The sequence below is a fragment of the Larus michahellis genome, chromosome 2 (genome assembly GCF_964199755.1).
Source record: "Larus michahellis chromosome 2, bLarMic1.1, whole genome shotgun sequence".
Classification (NCBI taxonomy): domain Eukaryota; kingdom Metazoa; phylum Chordata; class Aves; order Charadriiformes; family Laridae; genus Larus; species Larus michahellis.
Window position 1 is genome coordinate 156272488 of NC_133897.1, and position 21500 is coordinate 156293987.

Genomic DNA, 21500 nt, shown 5'->3' on the forward strand with positions numbered 1-21500 from the left:
AGGTTTTTGAAAGGAGGAAAAAACAGGAGTAAACCATTTGCCGTACTCCACGTATTTGTTTCTCAAACAAACTAAAAGAATGCGGGCACAGCAATGAGAATAGAAAAAATGATTGATTTTTAGAATCACCAGTCAAAAATTCAGTACTCACACATTTCATTCAATAGCAAGTTTATCACTTAGGGACTTAGTGCAGCCAGACTCAGATGTCAATGTCTAACCAGAAGTATACGTGTGGTCCTAAGTAATTTTAATTGAGATAACTCATTCCTTAGCATTATACACACAGAAATATATTTAGAAATTAAAATTAGGTTTAGGAAATTTAGTTCCTTTGGTATTTGAATGTATTGATAGAATCGTCTACGGATTTTAGCAAAGGTACAATCAAACTTAATATGGATTGGAAATATTCCACTCCTTCTAGGTGTATCACACAAGAGGAAAAATAAAACACCTCAGGCATTACTTCAAATTGAGAGGAAAAGAGGAAACATTGCAAAGTCAGGAAATTGTAAGCTTTCAAGTTGAAAGCACAGCTTTAAATTTGCCTCCTGTTGCCTACCTCTCATAAAATACCTTTTGTTTTTAGACCATTCTAAGTTCAGCATCAACTCACGCAGGATAGAATTGCTTTAAAAACTTTGCGTACTGCACAGAAGACAATTGATGGTATTCTAATTTGTTAATTTATTTTCAAAAACACTAAGAGATGACAATAGCAACTTCTAATTCAGCTTAAAAGGTCAGAATAGCTGATTTTTAATTATTTTTTTCAACTGTGTCAGTCAATAACTTTCCCAGGATGGTGTGGATTGCCCCATTGAAATCAATGGACTTGCTCACTGTAAGCAAAGGCTCCTGTGTGGCACTTCTCTGATTCCCTGAGATTTGTCCAGGTTTCGTAAATAGCTCTGATATGACATATCTGTGAGAAACACACAAGAAAAATGTTATTTGAGCATGAAAGGCACATTTCAAAACCAGTTGAAGCCATTCATTCAAGTGCTCCAAAAATGGTACCGTTTGGCTGACCTTCGGTGTGTAAACCCACTGAGACATCTCCAAAAAGGCTCAAAGTCCTCAGGGGAGAACATGCCCTTGCCAGGACCCCTGCAAGGGGATGAAGTGTCTGTCTGACTGTCCTTGGTTGTCTTTCTGGGTACCTGAACTTGTGTTGGAGAAGAACATAAAGGGCAATGAGTTTGGGGCACACCTTTCAGCCCTCTATCTTTACACCATCGTGACCTCAAAGCTGCAGAAGCTTCCCTGGACCTTAACTCTCTTTTCAAGCAATGTTTTTAACTAAGTCTTTGCACGCACTAGTCTAATGGCTGTAAGGAAAGCTGCTTTTCTCCACCGTGTGGATTATACCTGTCTGTGGGCAATGGGAGCAGAAATTTACCCCTCAGCCCCCTCTTCCCTCTCTTTTCCCTCTGTTTTCCAGGTCCTGCTTGTTGCTCCTGTTGCTCTCCCCTGAGAGAGGCCCTGAGATGCCCTGTTTCTCCTATCTCTGATTTCGTGCAGCAGCTCTGTAGGCATGGAGGTTATCTGAAGGTTATCTGTGGGTGCAGGTTATTTGATGACTTCTTTTCAATCGTAGGCCCTTTAGAAGAGGGTGGATTATGTGAGGGCTGGGTCAACTGCAGTGTCTGATCCACACCCTGATGAAGTCAAGGAGCTTTGATTTCCTATCTGACGGTGGCAGCCCTCCAAAATACTTTTATCTGCCTCCCTGTTAGTTCAGTTGTAAGCTCATGCCAGTGCTGCATCTTTGGTGCCTGTATAGTGACTGTCTCCAGGTCGGAAAGCAGGAGAAAGGGAAATTAAAGCCTTAAGTATACAGGGGAGATGAGTGTAGGAAAAAAATGATCCCTGCTCCACCTGCTTCCGCTCTTCCTTTTTACAGCTGATGAATTTACACTGCCCAATAGTTGGAGCAATGGTGGAGCAGGCGGCACCCCCCAGGTGAAGCCCTGCACGCCCAGCGCAGCGAGCTGCGATTAAAAGGAGGCTTAAAAACTTATACTGAGCTATTTGGCATCGGCGAAGGACCATGTGAGCAACCCGGGTCAGAGTCTGAGAAACAGTAGCCTCCCTCTCCCAGCAGCCTAATTTAGCCTCTGGACCATTTAAAGTCACAAGAGGAGAAGGAGGAGTATCTTTCTTGGAGGGACGCACTGCAGATACCATTAACTAAAGAGGCCTCTAAACTAATGTTGTTTCTTCTTTCTTCTGATGGCCAGCTCAGATGCCTGGTCGAGGTCTCTTGCCTTTAGCTTGGATTTCTAAAGAAAACACAGCGCTTCTCTTTGAACCAAGGGGGAAAGGATCAATACGGTTGCCATTTAATCAGTACCACTGGAGAGAGGCATTTCAACCACAGTTTAGATGCATAAATAAATAGAAAGAGAAAGACGGAGAATAACCATGTCGGTCGGTTCTGCTGGTAACAAGTCCTGTCCTGGCCAACCATCTCCACCACCTTAGGGATGGGGGTGCTTCACGCGGGATTGCCGTGTGATCCCGCAGAGAGCTTTCTCACACACACGTACACAGCGCTTGTCAGCTGCCTGACAAACCATTTGGAAAGGAGACCTCTCCCTCCCTCCACATGCACGCCCCGGAGACCTCCTGCTGTGCTGGAGCAACCCATCACTGGTCACCTCTATGCATTGTCTGAAGGCCTCTCACCATCTGGACCACCTAGGAGAAAATGTTTTCTTAAAGAGGGGAAGATTAAGGAACTGGGATTTACACCTCAGTCCCCAAGGTGATTACCAGATGGCAAATGGCTTGTTTTCACTTGATGAATCAGAGCAACTAAATCAGGCCTACTGAAGCGGCTTGGATTTCATTTCCAACCAACCTTTTTCCTTTACAAGCTGAAGAGTTTGTTTCCCACCCTTTAGATAATGATTTTAAGGTAAAGCTAGCATTAAAGCAAAAGTCTGGCATTAGACGGGTGGATTTCAGTGTGCCGGGACCCCAGCCATACCATTTCTCACTCCATCTTAACTCTTAGCTGACCACTGGTGGGTCTTGGAAGAGCTCATGGCAAGAGTTTACTCACCTGACTAAGCAAAGCAAATGAGGCCATCTCTCCCAGGGCTTGGGAAAGAGACTATAAACCTGAGGACTGTCATGAGCCTTTCATTTTAAACTTTCTACTACGGTAAGAAAGATGAAATTAATGCATTGAGGAATTAAATCTTTTCTTTTTTTTCCTCTTTCAAAAGCAGCAGTAGAAAGAAGCAGTATTTAGAGTGAGCATTAGCAATACAAAAAGTAACAAAACAAACATTTTCAATGGTAATTTATAGTCAGTGATTTGTTTTGTTTCCTTTAAAAAATAGAGAGCAAGAGATTTAATTAAACCTAAAATGAATGCTCTATTTAAGGCCTTCTTGTAAATATAGGCTCCCAGCCCTAAATTAAAGTAATGTGACATTCAAATGTCATCTTCCAAAATGCTAAAGCCAACTAAACTACTAATTTAATGTCTAACTTGGCATTCATAATGTTCCTAAATCTTCCGCTGACTTTCTATATATTAGCTGGAATAAACAGCAGGATTTGTTTGGTTTGTTTCTTAATTTCTATTCAAAGAGTTTTCTGAAATGAATAACAAATGCAGGCAATCAGCAAAGGGAATGCCAAGTAGGACTGGGACCCTCTTTAGTTTCACTTCACAGAGTTTCATTATGAGCTTGCTATAGCAATTGCCACAGCAGTTTACCCAATTGTCTTACGGCCTTTTCTCATTCGCTATCCTGCCTCATAGCTATGGAAAAATGGAATTATATTAGAGGTTCCTTTCTTTACTCTGCCTTACAGGGCTCATTTTCTCTCTTTGATGTATTTTGTTTCTATCATCGGTTTAGATGTTTCTGTTTTAATTCCAAGATTTCAGATTACCTACTTCCATGTGCTGGAAGGTTCCTATCACCACATCTGCTCCCCCGTAAGCTTATGCCCTGCTCAGAAAAAATATTTTATGCTGAATGAAAATATCACCTTTTCTTTAATACCCATTTCAAAGCACAGCGCTGCCTATGGAATGATGATTGTTAATCAACTTCAGTCTCTAAATCTAAAAATTAGTTGAGAAGGACCTTTCCTATTCTGTCCCTGAAACAAGTTGTGGTAAGGTCTACCACCCCAGAGCTGTTTGTATCAGAATAGAAGGCATGGGTCACCTTTAACAAGAAAATGCCAGTTGTCTGGCATGCCAGATAGCACCCAGCAAACTGTAAGTCCTTTGCTTGTGAAACGTTTAGGGTTAGGTGGACCAGCAAAAGGACCTGGTCCACCTAACCCTAAGCCATGCAAGACTACTAGGAAGAAACGACGATTCACTGTAACGGGTGACTCCCTGCTGGGCGATACAGAGGCACCCATCTATTGACCCAACCAAGTCATCTGGAGAGGTTTGCTATCTGCCAGGAGCAAGGATCTGGGATATTGTGGAGGCATTGCGGGAGCTCATCTAGCTCTATGACTACTGTCCCCTGCTGTTATTGCGTGTGGGCACAAGTGCTACTGTCAAGGGAAACCTGAACAGTATCAAAAGCGACAACAGAGCTCCAGGGGCAGTAATGAAGGCCATGGGGAACCCAGGTGGTGTAGTCAGTCCTGATGGTGAGGGGCAAGGGTGCGAGGAGAAGGATACTAATAGGACAAGTCAGTAATTGGCTGCCAAACTGGTGTTGGTAACAGGTATTTGGGTTCTATGACCACAGGACCCTATTTGCAGATTAGCATCTGCTTGGGAGAGATGGGATCTAGCTCACTAAGCAGGGCAAAGCTATTTTCACCAATAGGATGGTTGACCTCATAAGGAGGCCTTTAAACCAGAAATGATGGAGGAGGGAAAGAGTAACCGTCAGTCCTGTGAGGGAGTGACAGACAGGATCACTGAGCAAAGGGGATAGGGTGATGTGACAGGAAAGGATCACAAAATCAACAAAATGGGTCTTAAGCAGGGTGACCTCCAGCACTTGTATGTAAGCAAGGAAGTGCTTACAATGCACTGTTATGGAGAAATACCTGAAATGCTCTCCAGGAACACAGCATGCTGGGTGCTTCTCTAAAGTGTCTGCATGTTCATGCACGCAGTATGGGAAATAAAGAGTCAGAGATCTGTGTGCAGTTGTAGGGCTATGATCTGTTGGGAACAGAAATGTGATGGGATGGCTCCGATGGCTGGAGTGTCACAATGGAAGAATAAGGGCTCTTTAGGAAGGACAGGATGGGAAGATGAGGAGGGACAGTTGCTCTTTATGTGAGCGAGAAGCTGGAGTGCATGGAGATCTAGCTGGGGATGGATAAGGAGCCAAGTGGGAACTTTTGTGCGAGGATTAAAGAGAGGACAGGTAAAGGTGATATTATAGAGGTGTCTGCTATAAGCCGCCTGATCAGGAAGACCAGATACTCTCCAGACAGGTAGGAGCAGCCTCACATTCGCAGGCCCTGGTCCTCATGGGAGACTTCAACCACCCCAATATCTGTTGGAGGGATGCAACAGAACATAAGCAATCCAGGAGGTTCCTGGAGTACATTCATGATAACCCTCCTCCAAGTGATGGAGGAGCCAACAAAGAAAGGTGCTGTACTGGACCTCAAACCCATCAGAAAAAAGGGACCTCATTGGGAATGTGAAGGTCAAAGGCAGCCTTGGCTGCAAGTGACCATGAGATGGTGGAGTTCAGGACCCTGAGGTCAGTAAGGAGAGTGACAAGCAAGCTCACAGCCCTAGACTTCAGGAAAACAGACTCTGGCCTCTTCAAAGATCTGCTTGGAACACTCCTGTGGATAGGGCCTTGGAGGGAAGAGGGGCCCTAGAAAGCAACTTAGTATTCAAGAATCACCTCCTCCAAGCTCAAGAGAGCTCCATCCCAATGAGCAGGAAGTCAGGCAAAAATAGCTGTGAGGGTGAAAAAGGAGCTCCTGGACAAACTCAAACACAAAAAGGATGCATACAGAAGGTGGAAGAAAAGACAAGTAACCTCAAAGGAATACTGAAAAATTATCCAAGCATCCAGGGATGAAGTTAGGAAAGCTAAAGCCCAAAAGGAATTGAATCTGACGAAGGATGTTAAAGACAACAGGAAGTACATAGGTGACAAAAGGAAGACTAGGGAAAATGTGGGCCCATTGCTCAATGAGGTGGCGGACCTGGTTACACAGGACACGGAAGAGGTGGAAATACTGAATGCCTTCTTTGCCTCAATATTTACTAGCAAGAATTCCAAGTCTCAAAAACCAGGGGGGGAAAGCTGGAGCAAGGAGGATGTACCCTTGCTGGAAGAGGATAAGGTCAGTGAATACTTAAGCAAACTGGACATACACAACACCATGCGCCCTGATAGGATGCACCCATGAGTGCTGAGGGAGACAGCAGACATCATTGTGAGGTCACTCTTGATAATATTTGACTGATCACGGTGACTGGGAATGCCCAAATACTGGAAGAAAGCAAATGCTGGGCCTTTTTACACTTACCAGTCAAGTGTTGGATTGATGCAAATTAGAATAGTTCTCCTATTCCATTTACACCTTCAGCAGACCAATGTAAAAGGGTATTATGATACAGTGATAGTTTAATCTTAACCATCACAAGTTAAGTGGGCAGCACAGTACTGATTATGTTGATCTGTTGATAAAACATAGATTGTATGCTATTATTGATGGAGTTCTACCTTAGGTGCAAGTTTGATTACATCAGGCTGCTCATCACATGTGAGAATCTGTTGGTGATAGAACTCGCTCCAGGTTTGTTTGATGGAAAATGTGATATTCCACCTAGTTTCAGTTAATGCCACATTACACTGTGATTAAGGAAGTCAAAAAAGAGCCTGGCTCATGCTCCATGGCTTGCAACTGTCTGCTTCTTAGGCATCAAAAGCTACATCTATCCAAAATCAAAACAATGGACAAGGGTTTTTTTCTGGCATCGCACACAGTAGCACAATAAGGTTTGCATCCATATGGCTACACGATTTTTCCTTAAAAAAAAAGAGATAAATTAATCTGAATTTCCTATTAGAAACAGTCTCTGACCTGTTCCTGAACCATGCCAGGGCTCTGTCTGGGAGAATATTAGCTGGCATGGGCCAACACCATGCCAACGAGCATGCCAACAATTACACAATACAGGCTATTGTAGGAGAGTGCTCACCCTCTGCTCCAGTCTTATTTAGTTTAGTTACTAGTATAGACATAGCCAAAATAGCCAGAATATAAGGCAATGATTTTCTCTGAAATCAAAAGCTGAAAAATTCAACTGAGCCTGTTTGTAGACCACATTATGTGCAGGATCTTTAACATCCCCTAGCAACAGACACCAGAAAGGCTGGTTGAAACTTAGAAATAATAGGAGCAGCACATGCTGGCGGGGAGAAAGTAGACAATGCTTAAATATGTCTCCATCCTGGTCCCACTTTCCCAGAGCAGCTCAGCCCTGGAGCCCAACGAAGAAGCAGCCCTCTGGAGCATGAGCTCTGGGCAGGAACACCAGGCTTGTCAGCCACTGAAGAGCACGCTTGGGGCTCCTCAGGACCCACACAAAAGAGTGATTTTTCTTTTTTTATTAATTCTGTCCCTGTCAAACAAACATACACTTCCAAATGGGCCAATACTGTGTAGCCAAGACCATGCAGGACGCTGTGTGGCTATATCTCATGGTGTGGAAACGTGCCCAACACTGAATGATGCTAATGGGAAAATCACAGTCAAAAAGTACCAGTGGGACATCTCCACAGACAATAGAAAGCTTATTAATTAGGCAGAAAAAGATATGACAAGACTTGATGCTCAGAAGCCAGTGGGACAAAGTCAGGGAGAGTAGATACAATGGTAATACACACAATGATAATGTAAAAGACATGCAAGTCCTTCCCTTTGTTTCCTTGCTTTTAAGGAGAAGGCTTGGATGACAATGTCTAATATACCTTTAATCATTTCTATGCCTTTTACAGATGCCTGTTATTATGCATACATAGGACAAGAAGAAATGGCTTCAAGTTGCGCCAGGGGAGGTTTAGATTGGATATTAGGAAAAATTTACACTGAAAGGGTTATTAAGCATTGGAACAGGCTGCCCAGGGAAGTGGTTGAGGCACCATCCCTGGAGGTATTTAAAGACGGGTAGACATAGTGCTTAGAGATATGGTTTAGTGGTGGTTTTTGTCAGAATTAGGTTGATGGTTGGACTAGATGATCTGAAAGGTCCCTTCCGACCTAGGCAATTCTATGATTCTGTGATTATTTCTTTAGATATGAAAATTAACTCCCTCAAGCCCACTGGGTCAAGGAAGCAGACCGTGAAAGAAACTGGGGCCCTGAAGCCAGCATCTTCATTTGTCAATGGAAAACCTCAATATTCATTCTGCATTTGAAGACAGACCTCTAATGAGCATTATGTTTGCTAATGGTAAACACTTTGGAGGCTTTCAAGAGTCAGGAATTACTTTATTTTGCTATCCAAAACAAATAATCATGAACCACATTTTTTGAAAACAAAACTGATACAATAAGCAGAAGGGAGTAATTTATCAAGCGCTGTATATGTGGATCGTTCCCTTCCTCCAGCTCAGAGGAAAGCTGAAATTCAGGACTTGAAGGTTATTTTCTTCTTGCCACAAATCTCTCAGTTATCTACATTTGTGCCACAGTTTTTATTAGACATCAAACCTTCACAAATCAGCTATCAGTGCATTGCAACTTTGTTCATTGTATTTCATCTAATTTAGGTAACCATTATTTTAGACTGATGTATGCTATGATATCATCATTTATGCTCCTTAATAACTTCTAAGCCTAGGAGCCAAATTCCACAGAAGGAGGAAATCTCAAAACTGTTACATTCCTGTAATTTTCAGATGAGTAGACAGACAGGTCTATTGAAACAATTACTCTCCCGCTATGGAAATGGTGGCATTATGAGCTCCAGCCTTACTAAACAGCAGAGAATCTACAACTGCACTTACCCTCAAAACAGAAATCCTTAGGAAACACAGCTACCATGCTCCCGCCATTCATGGCATTTCTGTGCAGATTAGGAGATCGAGGCAGGTCCGGTTCAAAGGAAGATGCTTACCCCCAATTAGATGAGGCAGTAATTGAGTGGAGCAGATACCTGCATGGAGCACCCCCAATGGTGTCACTTGACCCACTGCTATCAGACAATCACAGAGAGCAGCCTGCGCTTCATATTACCCTGTCAGGTGGCATCAACAGTAGTTTGACTGTGGAGCTTAGAGCAGAAGATGAGTATCAGAGTTGCCTTTTTTATAGTCCATTGTGTAACTTGTCCATTGTATAGTCCATGTCCCCGCTCCTATGAACTCCCTTTGAGCATCTAGTCATCTCCTTAAAGAATACCCCTTGGTGTTTATTAGACCTCAGCCTTCTTCACATGGTAGATGAGCAACTACCTGGGTAAAAACATGAAAGCAGTTGAATGAAATCTGCTTGATTCTCTGGCAGTCTAGAGCTCTGTTGAGATGCTCGCATGATCCTTTCACAGCTGGATTTGATTTCTTCCGAATCTGTAAGGACAAAACTGCTCTTTGTTGCTCAGCTCCTTCCAAAGTCTTTGTAAGTGGAGTATCTTTGCCACCTTTAGATATTGCTAGATGCAACTATTAGCAGCAACCTTCTGCCCAAAGAGAGGAACTGCTTACAATAAGGTACTATCCTTAAGCCACGAGTAAGGTCCCTAAATATAGAATGTCCCTATCTGGGACAGGAATGGCTCTAATATAACTGGAACTTTTTTCTTGGATTTAGTGCTTTATGAGGAGGCAAAAATCCTCCACTTACAAAGACTTTGGAGTGCAGTTCACCTCCATGAAGCAAAGAACAGGCTGCCTAGGACCCTGAGGTGCTGATCTTATGAACATTGGAGCTTTTTCAGAGAGTGGGAATTACCTCCTGGAGATAGAATAAATTGCCAAACACAACACTGAAAATAATGAGATTTCCTATTGATTTTGACGGCATTCACTGTTGTTCATGGATCTAAAATCTTGCATTTCTGGAGTAAAATTTCCACACACACCACTATCAGTAGGGCACAGTAGCAAAATGGAATTACTGAAGTCAGGAGTTCAGGCCTTGTTGCAGGCTACTTAACACCGCTGCCCCAAGCAAGAAACACTTCATGACTGGGATGCATAAGTCAAAGGCAAAGATGTATTTCAAGCTTTATTCCTGAAGTGATTACTTACGGCACCCGACCTGTCTGGACCAATAATAGACCAAAGGTCTTGGGTAGACTTTGACTTTAAGCTTCATTATGAAAGTCAGAATGGCAGGAGAGAGACTTTGAATTCACACCGGATTCAACCCATGAGGAATCTAGCTATATATAATATACTCGAGCGCTCTGTGTACACAGGGAAAGCTGAAGCTGCCCCCAAGACTATTTTCATTTGTGTTGTAAAAACACAGTGCAGCTTAAACCCTAATATACAATTTACAGTGCAGTTTCCATGACCTGAGTTTCGGTTATCTGAAACACCTTTTTTTTCCCAAAAGTGGATCATGTTCTCTATTGTCTATTAATTACTTTGAAACTATCTCAGCTGTTTTAAAATATGTAATTGTCTGAATTCACATCAGCTTCTTTTAGAGATTTGGTTAGTATGAATCGCAGTACATACTAGTTATTATGAGTTCGTATACTGAAAATGCAGGGCAAGTTAATGATGATAATGAACCTCAGGGAATTTTTGTGTTTGCTGTTTCTTCTCCCCAGATGGCTCACCCAGCTCTAAACCTACAAATACATAATACCATTCCTTAGAGTAAACATATTGTAACTCGATTTTCTTCCCCCAAGCAAGCAACCAGATGAATGGCCTTGGTGGATTATTCTGTAACAGAAACACTCATAAGGGGTCTGTGATAAGCAAGCCAATGGAAATGGAGTAGTGCACTGTTTAAAATCATCTAAACATTTTCTCTTAACATGAAACATTTGAAAATGTGTAGCTCAGTGTTTGATGAAACACAGTACCCTGTTGTCTGTAGCCCAGTTCTAGCCCCTTCTTTAAATGTAATCTTTTATCAAAGTCACATGTGTTTTTAATAAATTCACATGTGGATGCAGTTATACCAGGAAAACTGATTCACAAGTACTTTAGAGGCTCCTCTATCTTTCAGGCCCACCTAAAGTTTCTTTCCATTTTTTTAAATATTTTTTTAGTAAGCTTACGAAGGGAAATAATCAGTTTTGCTTGCTTACAACGCAACCGCCCTGGTCTGAATCATAAGTACAGCATTGTTCAAAGGAACAGCTGGTACCAACTCCAAAAGTTTAAGCGTTCCCCTCCAAACAAAAAACTCCGTTGAGTCTGTTAGTCATCATCTCCCACAGGTATTGATTCAAGGCTACAGTTCTGCCTATTTCTGCCATGGCTAAAAAGATTAGTTGCAAGATTTTCGGAAAGGAGCATTTTCATGCACAAGCAAACATACAACTATTTCTTTCTTGTCTGCTAATCTCCATGATTATTGTACCTTTTTGAAACTTTTTTTAACCACATACAGGGCAATCACACTTTAATAACAACAATGGAGCACTAAGAAGTTTTTTCTGCCGAAGTGGGTTTACAAAGATAGTTTTGCCCTCAGGAGCTTAAATTACATCAACACACAACTTCGCTGTAAATCCGACTCAATTCTGCCAGCTTTTTCTACCAGGAAACACAAATTTAGGGGTAGGGTCTGTTTAAAATATATTCTCAGGAACTGAACTCCTATTGCATCAGGCTTTCAAAGCAAGTTTAATACAGGTCACCTCCTCATTTCCAGGAGTCTAATTTTATTGCTCCCTCCAAGCCATGCCAGAGATGAGAGCTCTAAAAAGTACTTTAACTGTTTTGGGGGCCGTGCATAAATTGTGCTTTCAAAGATTTTCTGCTAATGGCCAAGTGGTAAGCTTTGAATTTCTTTCACAGGTTTCTAGGACATCTCCTTGACTGTTTTCGAATACAATTTGCATTCCGCTATGGTTCATATTGCCTTCGTTCATATCAGAGACGGTCTTGTCCTGGGATATGCAGATATTTCCCAAGACTCCTTTCAAAGAAAGCAATTTAAATACATACCCCCCCATAGCCTCTGGCCTGATGGTTTTAGCCTAGATATCAAAGTAATCTAATCCCTTCAACTCAGCACAGGAACCTCCAACACTAGAGAGAAATCGAGGAGAAAATGAGGATTTAGATGCCAGGCTTATGTGGCCTGGATTTGGTGTGACCAGAATACTTCACCTGTAGCTGAAAACCAGAAGCTGTAAGGGACAGGGAGCTTTAGCAAAAGATTTTGAGTTCCAGCCACCTTGCTGCAAACAGGAGATTTCCGAGACAAAGTGGAAGGAGAGTTATTGATGGTAGATACAGGAAAGTTGGGGGTGCCCACATTTTTTTCAGTCAGAGAGCTGTATTTGCAAACTATGTCTGGACTTGAAAAAAAGGTATTCTTAGGTCATTGTCTGGCCATCTTATATAACCTACACAGCCTACTATGAAATAACAGACAAATAAATGGAAAGAGGTTTCAAATGTGCAATCGTCACACATCAGTCTCAGGATCACCCAGACTTCTCCTCAGTGAGGAGAATACTCCTTCATAACCATGAGATCCAATGCCAAGTCAAGTGCTGCCTCTTAGACACTGTGGAGTGAGGAGATTTACTATGCAGCCGTTCCGCGGGGAAGCTCTTCCGGTAGCAGCAGGACACCATAGAATCATAGAATCATAGAATTGTTGAGGTTGGAAGGGACCTTTAAGATCATCGAGTCCAACCTTTAGCCTACCCTGACAAGAGCCACTTCTAAACCATGTCCCTAAGTGCCCCATCTACCCTTTTTTTAAACACCTCCAGGGATGGTGAATCCACCACCTCCCTGGGCAGCCTATTCCAATGTTTAATAACCCTTCCAGTGAAAAAATGTTTCCTAATATCTAATCTAAACCTCCCCTGACGTAACTTGAACCCGTTTCCCCTCGTCCTATCACTTGTCACCAGGGAGAAGAGGTCAGCCCCCATCTCTCTACAACCTCCTTTCAGGTAGTTGTAGAGGGTGATAAGGTCTCCCCTCAGCCTCCTCTTCTCCAGGTTAAACAACCCCAGCTCCCTCAGTCGTTCTTCATAAGGTTTGTCCTCCAGACCCCTCACCAGCTTTGTAGCCCTTCTCTGGACACGCTCCAACACCTCAATGTCCCTCTTGTAGCGAGGGGCCCAAAACTGAACGCAGTACTCAAGGTGGGGCCTCACCAGTGCCGAGTACAGGGGGATGATCACTTCCCTAGTCCGGCTCACCACACTATTCCTGATACAGGCTAGGATGCTGTTGGCCTTCTTGGCCACCTGGGCACACTGCTGGCTCATATTCAGCCGGCTATCAACCAACACTCCCAAGTCTTTTTCTGTCGGGCTGCTTTCGAGCCACTCTGCCCCAATCCTGTAGCGCTGCATGGGGTTGTTGTGACCCAAGTGCAGGACCCGGCATTTGGCCTTGTTGAACCTCATACCATTGGTCTCAGCCCATCGGTCCAGCCTGTCCAGATCCCTCTGCAGAACCAACCTACCCTCAAGCAGATCAACACGCCCGCCCAGTTTAGTGTCATCTGCGAACTTACTGAGGGTGCATTCGATCCCTTCATCCAGATCATTGATAAAGATATTAAAGAGAACCGGCCCCAGCACCGAACCCTGGGGGACACCACTTGTGACTGGACACCAACTGGGTTTAACTCCATTTACCACCACTCTCTGGGCACGGCCATCCAGCCAGTTTTTTACCCAGCGAAGAGTACACCTGTCCAGGCCATGAGCAGCCAGTTTCTCCAGGAGAATGCTCAACGCCACAGCACCACGACACAGCTAGAGAAAGCTCAGCCCTGACCACTGCATTTTTCTGACTCTACAGCAGCCCGTGCCAAATCCATGTGTGGTCTCAAACACCATGTTGGTCAGTGCAGTACAGGTGGAGGCATAAAGTGGGACTGTCCTTCCAGGGGGCTGAGTTTCCAAAGTCCACATCATCCTCGCTGACCTCTCCTCTAAGTGACTCATGCCAGGGGCTGAGGATCGTCACAGCGTGAGTTGTACCAACTATGAGCATGGTGATTCACCAGTAACAGAAAACAGGTCCAGAGTTTCAAATTCTGAGAATTCTGGGCCAGATCCAGGAAAATGCTTAAATATATGTTTACATTTTATTCATGTGGAATCAATGGGACAAAAAAATTAAGCGTAAGTTAAAGTGGTAAGTACCTCCTAAAGGGCCAAGTGCCTGTGCTTTGGAGGATCAGGCTTTATAAAGCAAAGATGTACCTTACAGTAAGAAACAGAGCAAACACAGCATGATGGCAGGGTCAGGGTCAAAACCTGGAGACAAACCCTCCAGAAAAATATCAAGGGAGGCCGAAACCATGCTGCTTTCACAGGTCTGGGGCCAAAGAGGGCTGTCGGCCCACCATCTTCACCTGAAATAGTTTGTGCTGTCTTCCGAAAACACAACCACCAACATGACTCCAGGAACTCACTTTCCCAAAATTATACACAAAGCATGAGGATGCCTCAGAACACCTTTGGTACTCATAGACACTAGCAATTAAAGTAAATATAAAATTACCACAAAGTAATATACCTGACTCTACCACATACAGAAATTCAACTTAGAGTGCTTATTCTGTTGTCCAAGGTTTTCCTCAGAATGTTGAGAAAATTATAACCTTTTAAAATATAGGTGTTACCTTAAAATATGCCTAAATTAATCTGACTTTAGCTGAGTGCATTTGTAAGAAAAATGAATGGGGAACAGTTTTATAAAATTAATCAGCAGATAACTGCAGTTCTTCTGGAGGACAATTTTGTTGGACATTTCAGGGAGGTTTAACCATTTGATCCAGATAATTTGATCTTTTGAGGAATGACAATGCTAGAAACTCTCTGAATGTTCTCGTCTGTCATTACGTGTAACTTCTGCTTCCTCTTACTCCAAGAATCATAGAATCATAGAATCACAGAATCATTTAGGTTGGAAAAGACCTTTGGGATCATCGAGTCCAACCATCAACTCCACTCTACAAAGTTCTCCCTTACACCATATCCCTTAGAGAAGAAGGGCCCCCTCTGTTCAAAGGTAAAGTTTCTATACAGTTGTATCTATGACATGAAATTCAGAAGACACAATCTTAGTTTGCCTATTAACATCAAAGAATAATAAGCAAAATCTATCTCACAGTAATCCTGAGATCTATTTGAAACCAGCTTCCAGAGCATGTGTCTTCAAACACCGGCATCAGAATATAAATTCATTTTGCCTGAAATTTAAAAGATTTATAACTACTGCTGTTATTTGGTGCAGTAAATCTTCACAATAAATTTGTTTACGGCCATATTCAACTTATAGTTATTCCAGTGCAAATCCAGAATACTTCCAGGGAATCACAGATTTCATAGATGTGGATAGAGATACAAAACGGTAGGGTTTCGGTGGAAGTGCAGGGGGTTTAACCTGAAATAACAAAGCAGAATATGATCTGGAGAACACAATTCCCACGGAAATCTTTATGACAAATTCAGAAAGGGTATAAGTTACATGTTAAGTATAGGCTGATCAGAAATGGTATAAGTGCTGAAGCAGTGGTAAGCAGGATCTTGGACTAATTTATCCCCCAGTGACTGCAAAAATGGGGTAATGTACGTGTTGAGGAACACAAAGTAGAAACTATAATGAGAAATGAAGAGAAAGCAAGTCATTCTGCTCTCTTGGCTGAAATCCCTCTTATTCTTCAGATGAGGAGCTATTGACTTCATTACAGAGACTGAGCCTTTTCTCATTCCATGCTATTCAGCAGAGATGGTGGTATACGAAGGGAAACTGCTGCCTAACACAGAGTAAAAACAGCTTCACTGTCTCAGTGTCCTATTACTCTCCACGTACAAGAAGCAATCAGAGGGTAGGACTTTTTGGCAGGGATTTCAGCTGCAAGAACAACTCGTCCTCTGGGGATTAAAATAAAAGAATCTTATGTAAACCTTTATCAAGGGCGATACTTCCAAAAATGGGGGAGATCATCAAAATGTTAGCATATCTACTTGTAAAAGGAGATCAGAAGGACAGAAAACTGGAAGAATATTGTGTGGTCTCACCAGTAATTTATTTCTTCAGGGGAAAGTCGGGTGAACTCTCCCCCTTCCCTTCTCAGTATCAACCAAGTCTGGTTCTCTGGTTTAAAATTCAGTTCAGTACCTTCACAGACATGGAATATGATTGCCTCCCTTCTTTATCCATTTCTCTAGTTTGCATTACCATTCAGTAAATACATTACAAAATATTATTTGCCTCTGTCCACAGCTTTTGAGTTGTTGCAGTGATCTTAAAGATATCATGAATTAAATTACTGGTTTCCACTCTGAACTCATCAGGACACACTGGGGGAGAGAAAAATCAAGGAACCTCATTGCATCTGGTGCTCAGTGTTTATGCGCAGCAGCAACACATGTTCCATTGTGCTAACACCCTTCTGGAAAAGCATCAGCGAGGAAGAAACTGTCCAGTTAACTGCAAGGACCAGCACTGTTCTCTAGCCAGCCTGGCAGTCAATGCTGTGCTTGAGGGATTTTAATGTACACAGACCTGTTTTTGATTTGGTGACCTTCATTTTTATCAGGAACTTCTTCCGAAGTCAGTCAAGGTAAATGACCAGAATCTGGAGTGAAATCCAAGAAATGTATGCATTACTTGTGTCCAAGATCAGTAGTGAACTCAAAGCGGGGTAGCTGGAAAAAAGGGCTAGCCTCATATCAGAATGCAGTTTTAAAGCTAAGTTTATCCTGCAGAAGAAAATTTAAAAAAAAAAGTAATTTCAGTATTTATTGTCAACAGGCTCTTAGGAGCAGCATTGACTGCTGACAAACTGTGCAACTGCTGAACCAATTCTGCTGACACTTTGGGCATCAAATCACTCCCTAAATGATATTTTTTAAAAAGTGTCCCCTGTAGCAACATTCCCTTACTGGGTTTGTGTTTCCACCGCAGTGCAGGTGCTCTGGGGCCAGGACCATGTGAGCCGGTGGAAAAGGTCCTGACCAGGACAAGCGTGGGTCTGCAAGCAGCACAAGCACATCAGAGGGGAACCCTCCCAAGGCGGTGATGGCAGAGCTGTGGGCAGGCAGCCGCGCTCCCCGGCTCTCACACCCACACGCTGTGTGCCTCTGCATGGGCACTCACAGGGCCAAGGCAGCAAGCACTAAGTAAAGGTGTAGGCATGGTCCTTTGGCATTGACCTTGTCTCGAGCTCTCCCAGTGGGCAGTGGGTCTGGCAGCATCTCCACACCAAGAGCTCTGCCCCTGAATCTACCCCGTGAAGTTGCTGACTGCCACATCCTCCTGGCTGTAGACCATGGAAATACAAATCAGACCTCAGCACCCTTCCAGCGGCTTCTGAAGCTTTCTGCTCTCTGGGAAACACCTGCACTAGCAAGTGGTGAAGTGAAAACTGCTAAAATTAAATGGATATTAGAATAGGGTCAGAAGCAAGCCCACTGCTATATCCATCTGTACCTCTTCAGGGGAGCACAGGCACCCATTTGGACTCTACCGTTTCACCCAACTTTTCAATGACCAGTCCGAGGGTTGGGATGAGAATGTGAAATACGAAAATTGTTATTGGAGAGCAATCTGAAATATTTGAAAAGTAAGAATTTTACTTTGAATGGGCTTTCTTATTTTATCTGTTGAGATCTACGCAGGTGGACTCAGTGACTTTACAGAAAAACTTCTCAGGAGGCTCAAGGACTGCATCAGTGACACTTTTGGTTAGGGCTCAGGTTTAAGAGAGCTGGACCTTATTCCTGGTTCTATGAGGGGACTGTCACTGCCAAGTAATCCGATCAAGAAAAGAGATATATATCTCCTTCAAGCATGTTTTGACCAGATGCATAAGAGGACCACCTACTTTTAAAAGCCAGAAAAAAAACCAGATTCTGTAAAAATTAATATTTTTACCTATTGTACCTATTTTTTACTTATAGCCAACAAGGTTCTTACTACCACATGCAGAAATATGATATTGGAATACCATTCAAGATTACCTCTAATGATGGGAAATAATTTATTGTCCAGATAGTCCATAAAAGTGACAATCCATCTGGGCTGCAGGAAAAAGAAAAACTGCCAATTGTGCCAACCTTTCATGAGTTAGATGACAGTGAGAAGCATCGTGCAGCCAGAAAGTGAACAGGAAGGATCTGTGACCTCTCCAGAAAAAGGGGGCTACGTAGGACAGGAAATCACAGTAACTATGTCCTCTGCAGTGCCCTGGTGTTGACATCTTCCCTGCATTGGCTCTCCTTCACTCAGGAAAGACAGCTGCAAATACTAAAGAAAACAGTATCTTAGGAATTGACAGGAGTATGGGGAAACTGTGAGAAGAATGGAAACATCTGAGGGGGATAATTTTTTCTCCAATCTGCTAAAAAGGTGCTTTCGAAAAACCAAGTGAATAAAAAAAGAAAAACGCGCATCTCCTCAGCCAATAGAGTGTAGGGTTGTAAGGTTTGCCGGAGGTTTCTCCACCTGTTGATTTGGTGGCTTATTTCTGACAAGACATGTTTGCATCACTCAAGGGTTTTACTGATGCCTGATATTTATCCTCAGATAACACTGGGATCCTTTTCCTAGGACTAGCACCAAAAACGCAAGCTGCATAAATAAAAGGAGGCCAGCAGAATTTTTTCTGTTATATTCAGCTACATTTGATTACTTCTGGGAGTCCATTTGAAACACAGCCAATAAGAGCATCTCCCTTCTTCATTCTATTGTTTTATTACAACTCTCTAGCCATATTCCACCCTTGTTTCCTCATCAAACACAAGCTTTCTCTCCTTTTTCGTGGTGGACTTGGCAGTGCTAGGTTAACAGTTGAACTTGACGATCTTAAAGGTCTTTTCCAACCTAAACGATTCTATGATTCCTTGTTTCAAAAGTCTTCCAAAATATTGTCCCATCCTATCAACCCAATCCATTACTGCAAGATCAACTAAAACGCACCACTGCGGTGAGTGGGGAACTGGCTGACAGGCCGCACCTAGAGTGTGGTGCTAAATTCCACAGGTAAACTCCTTTTTAAACTGGTAACCTGTCACAAGTGGGGATACCCCAGTGATCAATACTGGGCCCAACGCCGTTTAATATCTTCATAAGTGATCTGGATGGTGGGATCAAGTGTACCCTGTTGAAGTTTGCTGATGACACCAAACTGAGTGGGGAAATGGACACTTGGGAAGGGAAGGCCACCCTGCGGGAAGACCTGGATAGGGTGGAAGAGTGGGCTAACAAGAACCTTATGAAGTTCAACAAGGACAAGTGTAAGGTCTTGCACCTGGGAAAACATAACCCAGGAGTGCAACATAGGCTGGGATCCACCTGGCTGGGCAGCAGCTCTGTGGAAAGGGACCTGGGACTCCTGGTGGACAACAGGCTCAATATGAGTGAACAGTGTGCTGCTGTGGCAAAGAAAGCCAACAGGACACTCAGTTGCATCAACAAGGACATCACCAGCAGAGACAAAGAAGTCATTATCCCACTCTATTCAGCACTTGTCAGGCCACACCTGGAATACTGCTTTCAGTTTTTGTCCCCACTATACAAAAATGGTGTGGACAGGCTGGATAGGGTTCAGAGAAGGGCCACAAAGATGATCAAAGGCCTGGGAAACCTGCCATATGAGGAAAGGTTGAAAGAACGGGGTTTGTTCATCCATGAGAAAAGAAGGCTTAGGAGAGAACTTACAACGATGTTCCAGTATTTAAAGATTGGCTACAAAGAAGATGGGCACACTCTTTTTACCACGAGTCACATGGAAAAGATGAGGGATAATGGGTACAAGTTACTCCTGGTGAGATTCTGACTGGACACCAGAGGAAAATTTTTGGTGATGAGAACAATCAGCCATTGGAATGGTTTCCCCAGGGAAGTGGTGGATTCCCCAACATCGGACACTGTTAAGATTCAGCTGAACAGGGTGCTGGGCCATCTTGTCTAGATCATGCTTCTTCCAAGAAAGGTTGACCTAGATGATTCTTGAGGTTCCTTCCAACCTGATATTCTATGATCCTTTGCCAATGCCAACAGCCCCATCACCCTTTACTCCAGGAAGCCCTTCAGTGCACCAGTATTTTTAGATGTTCAGAACCACTATCCTTAATGGTCCTATTTCTGTGCAAGGGCAAAAAAAAGAACTCTGTGGTCACATGGGCCATAAATTCCATATCTTGCATACTCTTTCGCCCTGCCATCAAGAAGCAGGCAAAGTTTCCGATCAAAATGTGCAATGCAACCCCCAACCATCCCTCCAGCATGCACCCAGCAGTCTTTAACCTGCTGAGCAGGTGTGCAGAGAGATGTGGGAAAGAAGCGCTAAGAAAGGACTGAGAGTTTTGTGCATCCTGTTAAACTAATCTACTGATTTGTAGATTAGTAGATTATTATTAAGTAATAATCTGGGGTCCCAAACCCCAGGCCAGATAACCTGCTTGGTCCAGATATTACAATTAATCTTTTAGACTGGAAAGCCTCTGTGGATGGTATTTGACAGCACCAGCACAAATAGACCTGCTTGACTGAAGTCTTAATGCACCATTAAAGTATATAGAATCGTAGGCTTATAGGAGAAATCACGTTGGAAGGGACCTTAGCTGGATTCTAGCCCAACCTTCTGCCTAAAGCAGGGACACTCATAAGACTAGACCAGGTTGCTCAGTCCTTTATCCAGTCAGGTCTCTACAAAATCTCCCAGGATGGAGATGTCACAACCTCTCAGCAACATGCTCCCATGCCTGACTCTCCTCCTGCTGAAAATATTTTCCCCCTATTCAAGTCAGAACCTCAATGTCAATTTCAACGAGTATTTAATGAAAATAAATACGATACTGAAATATAATTATTATTTGCAAGAATTAATATTATATAATGATGCAGGGCTTTTCACTCAGCTTGGGCCTCAAAATGTTAGGGGTAGATAAATTTGTATGCCTATTTTAAAACTACACCAGTTGTTTGTTTATTGTCTTGGGGAACAACTGATATACATTCAGAGCTATTCTATAACCAGATATAATATCTTGTATTTCAATGTCCTTTACAGTAAGAAAGACCCCCCAAACACTTAAACATATATCCCATAACCCTGCATTAACTGGCGGTTACTTCTTTGGTAAAGCCTGGCAGCTGTTTAACCACAAAAGAAAATAAGGAAAAAAATAGTTCAGGATAAGACATGGGAAGTACTGCAGGAATTTGGCTTGTCCTTCTGTGGTGATGTTTCACTGGGAAGAGCCGTCGTCAGCGTTTCTCTCAGAAAAGGTTGTCTGGAAAGAAACTCCTAATTCACTTGAATACACCTAAACAGCAACGCTCAGCAATTCCTACTGATCTTACTAGAAACTCTTGGTTTCTCATTGTGATCGAGAAGCA